This window comes from Dermochelys coriacea, chromosome 8, assembly GCF_009764565.3.
Source record: "Dermochelys coriacea isolate rDerCor1 chromosome 8, rDerCor1.pri.v4, whole genome shotgun sequence".
Classification (NCBI taxonomy): Eukaryota; Metazoa; Chordata; order Testudines; family Dermochelyidae; genus Dermochelys; species Dermochelys coriacea.
The window spans coordinates 57,005,105-57,013,123 of NC_050075.1; the positions used below are offsets into that span (position 1 = coordinate 57,005,105).

An 8,019-nucleotide genomic window follows, 5' to 3' on the forward strand; every position below is an offset into this window, starting at 1 on the left:
CCATGTATTGAATATAACAGAGATTTAAACATGCAGTTGGTTACTCTGGACGTATGCCTATGTAACTGAAATCAGAATCTGGACAAATCTCATAGTGCAGGTACACTGTAATTATACTGTGTGTATGATAAACCCATTGTTTCATGTTCTCTGTGTGTGTATATTAGTCTCCCCTCTTTTTTTCCACCAAATGCATCCGATGAGGTGAGCTGTAGCTCACGAAAGCTTATGCTCTAATAAATTTGTTAGTCTCTAAGGTGACACAAGTACTCCTTTTCTTTTTGCGAATACAGACTAACACGCTGCTACTCTGAAACCTGTAATTATACTGTAGTTGCATGTTTGGTACTTCCATTTGACTCTGTGCAAAAATATATATCCAAAAGCCCTGTGTCCGGAAGTTTAGCTTGTGACTGAATAATTATTTGCAGCTATCCATTGATCTTAGTATACTAGAGTTGGTTTAAAAAAAATTTAATAAATCAGACGGATAAAATAGTAGCATTAGTTGGAATTTTTTCCCCGCTCCACAAAATCTTCAAATTTTCATCAAAAAAATGAAAATTTTCAGTGTTCAAGTTTTTGGTTTTTTTCAAATTACAAATCAAAACCTTTCAAGAAACACACAAACCTTTAAAAAATATGTTTAATCAAAAACCCAATTTTCCATCAAACAAAAGTTTCAACAAAAAAAGTCAACCAGTTCTATTAATGTGGGGTATATGAGTTTCAAGGAAAAGCCTATTACTGTCTAATACAGATCATGTCCAAAGGCTGAAGTTCATGGACATTTCTGACTACACAACTGTTTGTAGTCATTGGCTCTTCAAAATTATGTCCTGAGGCCCTGGAAAAAAATTATTATTCCACCAGAATGAGGAGAGTCCCAACTTGCCAATAGGACCGAAGATTTGCTTCGAGCCCAGGAAGGCCATTTTTATGAATAGGAAAGCTAATTAAAGTCTTCCGTGGCTCCCTCTGAGCCTCCTATAGGTGGACTCAGGGGCAGGGATTTTTCAAATGAACCAAAGGGATTTAGGCATGCAACTCCTGTTGAAATGCAGTAGGAGTTTGATGCCTAACTCCCCTAAATTCCTTTAAAAAATGTAGCCATGGTAACTAAAACTCCTGGCTTTACCTTCTGGTAGCCGGTGCAAATTATGGAGTGATGAACCACTTAGCAAGTGAGTGTCTGCTCCCACTTTAGCCTCAGTTTTCAAATAGTTCCAGTGTGCAGCCTCATATACAGAGCATTTTACATTAGCTAATCCTGAGAATACAATGCTATGGATGATAATAATAGCAAAGTTTGCATCCAAAGGGAATGATCACACACTGAGCCAGACACAGATGGAAGAAAAAGAACTTTTGGTCATAGCTGCTACATGACCATTCAGCAGAAGCCCAGGTCTAATAAAACTCTCTAATTTTGAATCTGTGTAATGAATGTCTGGGACACTCTAACTTTTACCCATTCTTCCAGTTGTTTTCCCCTGGTCTAGTAACATTAACTTCATCTTGACTGGACTGAGTCTCAGCCAGCTAGTCCTTAGACAGGCTGCATTCTCATATACCCATGAGTCACCAGCATGCTGAACCTCCCTGCTGTGTCAAAAACTTGTGGAACAGGAGAGATGTCAAAGGAGATTGCTGCAGTACCCTGTACATGAGAAGAAGGAAGAGGAACAATTGTCAAGGATTACCCCTGGGACCTCATTTCAAGAAAGAAGTGAAACCACTTGGTGGTGAAGAAAATGGGGGGCAGAGAAGGCAACCACCCACCCCGGTGCCCTTTAGATGTATGTAGGGTACCTTTTCAAGGACATTATGCAACTGGCAACGGAAGGTGTTCAACATGAATTTGCACATGAGGCTAGAGACAATCTCACACTGCACTCAATTGGCAGCGGTGGCTCCTGTCCATGGGGCTGGGTCTGGCTCTCAGCTAAGGACATTGTGACATGGCACTCAGGGTTGTATGGCACTAAGATCCTGTTTACCAGCTTTTAATGCCTGGAGTTGGGAGCTGGGTGCAGCTGCTGGGTGAGTGTAGGGTGGACTCACTCTTCAGCCCACCTCCAATGACCCATTTCCTCTCTGTTGAAAACTATACTCCACCACTGGAGCCACTGAAGAACTACTACAAACTACAGCTGAAAATCATGAACATATCAGCAAAGCCCCATGGTCAATGATATCAGAATTTGTTGACAGATTTTAAAATATTATCACGGGCATTTTATCATTATGCATAGCTTATAAAAGACCAATTACCACAGCAAGTGTGTGGCCTACAATTGATATTTTCTTGACCTCAAATAAATGAGGACTCCATAAACTGCTACAACCTTCCCCATGAAGGACACATTAGCTAATCTCAACTACTGGTAGGTCTAGTCTTCTCTATTGACCTTCACCAGACAGGAAGGAAAGGGGTCCAACCAACATCTTGTGGTTAGAAGCACTCATGCCTCCAGGACCTCAATGAATGACATTTTCTGAAAGTCAGGCAATGAGGACTTAGCATTTGTCCTTTCAAGATATTACTGTCTCATCAGACGCAGAAAGTTGACTAGATAAAAAGAAAAGTAATGAAAATTCTTCAGAAGGAGACTAAATCGACTCTGTGATCAAGTGTAGGTAACCTATACTAACCATGCTATCAACCACTGAGAACAACTCCACATAACCTAGTGCAAGACCTATTAGGAACAGATCTTGCATTTAGTATCATAAAGTGAAGAGATGGATCTTTGTGTCCTCCATTCCCTGGACAAAATATACATTGAACCCAGTGAGATGGAGACTAAACATCTTGGCCTTGGCTTACATTCAATATTAAATCTTGTGCTGCTTGTATTTCTCCTGCCTTCTCTCATTACCCGCTAACATAGGAATAGAGGAACCCACATTGCCACAGCCATTTCCCTGAGGCCACCATATTCCAAGCCTACAGCAGTATTTTTCTGCCTTGTCAGTCACTCTGAAGTGGTCATTGAAAGCATGCAGATAGGTGCCCATTAAAAAACTACAAAGCAGATTGCAAAGTCCACCTACGCCCACCTAAACCCTCCATCCATAACACGCAGGCAAACCTTCCACCTTGCTCTATTAATAAAACAGTCCCTCCTTACAGATATCTTTCAAATTTTGCTGAGTTCTTATCTTCCCAGCACACTATATGCCAACGCAGTTGTCATCCAACACCAAAACAATGTGGTCCCACAAAATACCATGATTTCAACACCCACCCAATTATCAAGTGGGACAAAATCAAAAGGGAAAAGGGATGTAGACAAGTAATTCACGTTGCCAGTCAGATTGCACTAAAAACCAAGTTACAGTTGTCTGTCCATAAAAGCTAACTTGATCGTTATAAAAATCTGAGGATGGCTTGAGGATTTTTTTTATGCCTTCTCAATACCACTGACCATCCGTAAACAGTCAGAATGCACCATTTGCCTAAAAGACAGGGAGGAAATTGAAAAAACTTTTTTTTTTCATGCAGTATTCCTCTGCCTTCCAGGTCTTGAGGTGGACACCATCTTGAGATCTGACAGTAAATCCAGAAGTGTCCTTTGGACAAATGAATTATAATCTTCTATAATGTTAGTTATCTGGACAAGCAAATTGACCTGTCTGTGTAGCTGCTGGCACAACTGGTATTGAAAACTACCCTACTACAGAGATGGGGCCATGCAGGTAACAATTAACTTTTTTTCTTCACAGGATGTCTTTTTTTTTTTTTTTATTAGTGCAATTCAGCCTTCAGGACAGAAAAATCCTTGTGGCACAGATAAAGATAAAAAATAAACCAGGCGGATTTCTAAGGTGTGAAGCACGGCCAGAGGCTTTGTCAGCACTCTGTAAATATATATATAAATAAAATAAATGTATTCAGTCCTGTACCAGTGATATTGTTTTTATCAGGCAGAGGAAACAGTGACTATTTCAAGATCCATTGCAGCTAGAGATGAATGCTGTAAATGACTGGAAACTAGGGAATGGCATATGCTGCTATACAGCAATCATCTTTAGTCATGACAATTTACCTTTAAACCACATCATTCATTCACCACTCCATTCTTTCATTCAGCACTCTATTTCAGAATGATGTTATAGCAGTGGCTTTATAGAAGTGGAAATTAATACTTTGACAGGGGTGGGCAAACTACGGCCCACAGGCCGGATCCAGCCCATCTGGGCTTTGGATCTGGCCTGAGAGATTGCCCCCCTTGGTGCCACAGGCCCCTCACCGCTCTCAGAAGTGGCTGGCAACAAGTCCCTGTAGTCTAGGCAGGGGATGGCAGAGGGCTCCTTGCATTGCTCTTGCCTCCAGGCACTGCCCCCTGCAACTCCCATTGTCTGGGAACGGGAAACTGCGGCCAATGGGAGCTTTGGGGGAGATACCTGGAGGTGCGGCAAGGACAGCACGCGGAGCCCTGTGCCCCCCTTCACCCAGGGGCTGTGCAGGGATGTGGGGCCGGCCGCTTTCCGGAGCAGTGCAGCGTGGGGCCAGGGCAGGCATGCAGGGAGCCTGCCCTGGCCCCGGTGTGCGCCGCTGCCACCCTGGAGTGGCTTTAGATAAGCGGTGCTGGGCCGGAGCCTGCACCCCAAACCTCTCTTGCATCCTGCCCCCCGACTCCCTGCCCTAAGCCCTGTCACACCCTTCCTGCACCTCTGCCCTGAGCTCCCTCCTGCAGTCCGCACCCCTCCTGCACCCCAACCCCCTTCCCTGAGCCCCCTCATACACCCGCATCCCCGCCCCGCCCCAATCCTTTGTCTTGAGCCTGTTCCTGCACCCGCTCCTGCATCCCAACCCCCTGCCCCAGCCCTGCGTACAATTTCCCCACCCAGATGTGGCCCTTGGCTTAAAAAGTTTGCCAACCCTGCTTTATAACATATGAAATTATCTTAACATCCCAGTTTTGAAATGGGAGGAAGGATTAATCTATAACTCTAGCAGCATGTGAGAAATCAGCTGCTAATAACTGACAATTGAAGTGGGTGGAAAAAATTCAAGGGGGTAACTGACATGATTTTAAGTTCTGATATTGTTCACCCTGTCCAAACTAGAAAATTGCACAAATGTTTTTAGGAGCAGTAAACATTTCAAAGCACTTGATTGCAAGGTTCTTGATGAGAGAGACTATTACTATCACTGCTGATGATGCATGAAAGAGAATAAACAGAGCATAATGAAGCAAATATTCTATCAGGTACATTTAACCTCCAAATTTCCCGGCTACTTTAGGAGTGTTTGGAATAATCTGATTATTCATTCATGGAATATTCATGATCTAGGGACTCCAGCTAGAGAGAATTGTATCATGGAATTATACTATGTAGAAAACTGTATTGCAAGGGAATCTTCATATAGTCTAATTTTCCTTTGATCGCTTTCTGACATTATACATATTTTTACTTGGGATGAACATTTTTTGTACATTTTCTATCTGTTTTTACTTTAGGTCCATCACCATATCTGATTGCCTTACCAAATTTTGTCAATACTAATAAGTTGTGTATCAAGAAATATGAATTTTTCTCTTTTCTATTGGCAAGACAAAACTTTGAGTGCTTCATTGATCTTGTACCTTTATTCAAATTCTTCTCTTACTCTTCTCCCACCAAGCTGCAGCAGGCAGTGGAATTACATTTTAAAATGTATTTATCCTTCATGCTTTGGGATGCTATGGCAAAGCAGTAAGTTTAAGTAAGACATAATTTGAGCTGAATGCAAGGATTGTGGTTATCCAAAGCTCTTGTGGAAAGAAGTTCCATTGACCTGCAATTGTGTTTCTGCTTAAATCAAGAGCTTTGGGATTTACATGTCAGTTCTGTGTGAGAAGATTCCTTTTCCCTCTGTTCACACCCCACACCTGATTCAAGGATGGATTTGACTGCATTGATTTAAAGGGGCTGTGTATTTCCTTTGTGTACATATTCAGTAGATATGCTTGATAAGTTATTTTGAGTGTGGATAGAAATTCCCACAGTGGTCTACATAAATTTAAAAATTTGTTAAGTTTGTATATTTTATGTGGATACTGCATTGTCAAAAGATGCTCATTAAGGAGAAAAACAACCATGCCGTATCAGATTACATCTTTGTGTCACAACGGTACACAATGTTAATAATTAGTTACATGTCAATTAGAAAAGGCAGGTCTGAACTTTACATATATCGAGAGAGATATTAGAAAATGGTGAACTGTACAGCAATCCCTTCTGGATATACAAATGGAGCCATACAAAAATACGTGCCAGATGCTGTTCTCACTGGAATCAATGGCAAAACTCCCATTGACATATGCAGGAGCACGTATTTAATCTGAGACATGTTCTTTATTGTTATGTACAATGGACCATATGATTCAGATACACTCTTGTAGCCCCGTTAATGGTGTAGCAGAGAGTGTGCTCAAGGGAAAAATTTAGCCCAATATGTTTTGTCTGTCATGAGTTTACAGCAAAATAAAACAAGAATAATGAATGTCACTAAATTGTGAGCACGGGACCCACACTTTCAAACCTGAATGCCTAAAGTTAAATTCTAAATTTGTATTTAGGCACCTAAATATAAGTGACCTAATTTGCAGTCATGGGAGCTGCAGGTCCTCATACCTAAGACCTAAGAGGATTTAGGAGCCTAACTTTCAGACCCAGGTTTGAAAATTTTGTTCTGAAAACATTCTGGGGTCAAAAACAAAGAGCTTCCCCACAAACATAAGAGCCCCTAAAGGAACATGGGGGTTATATATACATGTGGGTAAAAGAATGACATATATTCACTCTTCTGTAGCTCCTTTTAAAGTAGTGTGGCGTTAAGGTCAGTAAAACACAATGGGTAGAATCCTAGCCCCACAGAAGTCAATGTCAAAACTCCTATTGATTTCAGTAGAGCCAGGATTTCACCCCAGGAACATAAAAGATGTTAAAAAACAGGGAGACATAGGAGTCAATCCTGCTCCCACTGATAGATGCACAGCTACTCCTAGAACATAGGTGGCACCTCACAGAGTCAGGAGTCTAATAGATTTATTCCTTGCTAAAACTGTTCCATTTAGAACTTATCCTGAACAATTTGTCATAGTCCATGCTGTAAGAAAGGCCAATGCTTGTTCACTGCACAACTTGTGACAGTCTATACTATACAACAAGCTTGTATACTGTACATTCAATGTATGAAAAAATCTGGTAATTGAATAAGTAAAAATCTAGTATTAATTTTGATATCAGTAGCTTTACCTTACTCTGATCCCTAACAAACTCTTTCTGAGGGATGAAGTTCTATAGCAATTATCTTTTTTGCAAAACATTTAGCATAATGTTAATACACCTCTACAGCTATCACAAAGTATTGTAAAATCATATCTTGCTCCCCTGTTAACATTAACTCTAAAAAGTATCAACATGTAAAAGACTTTACCTGTTAAGATCAGCTGCTGAGCTCCACTTTTCCAATGTGACCAGTGTCCTTGATAGCTTGTAGCAGAGGAGAATGTGACTCACTGGTGGGATTGCACTTGAGGATAGGTAGATCTGGAATCAGATTTAGGCTTCTGGATAATGATGACCCATGTAGAAATAGCTCTTGACAGATAATAGGATTACCAGAAGGGAATTAGCAAATTCTGCTCATTAGACTGGGCCAATGAAATTGTAGGCTTGAGATGGATTTAAAGGCTTTAGTATATAGATATTATTGGGACGGAAAAACCAACCAAGGCTAAAGAAGAGCTACAGATGGCAGTTTGATACTGCTGTGAGAGGTGTATCATAAATGTCCAAGGCAGATACACTGGTGATAGACACTGTATGGGGCACAGCAGCTTCTATCTCAACAATGATTAGGTTTCAAATTGGTTTGAATTATTATCTGAACCCTCTTCATAAATAAGATTAAAACCATCTGCAGAAGTCATGCTATAGTAATACAGACCTAGATATTAATTTTTAAAAAACTGAGAGATCCAAGTCTGAAAGAGAGAAATTTTACATTATGCAAAATGAAGT

At 40.8% G+C, this 8,019-nt stretch overlaps 1 protein-coding gene across 1 annotated transcript in view; it reads right to left on the reverse strand.

Annotated features, from left to right (window-relative positions):
- Positions 1-7,564, reverse strand: part of PDC (phosducin) — a 36,628-nt gene extending 29,064 nt beyond the window's left edge. The window contains exon 1 of the mRNA XM_038414235.2: positions 7,433-7,564. The gene's annotated coding sequence lies outside the window, so the exon portion shown is untranslated. The remainder of the gene's footprint in view (positions 1-7,432) is intronic.
- Positions 7,565-8,019: the final 455 nt, after the last annotated feature.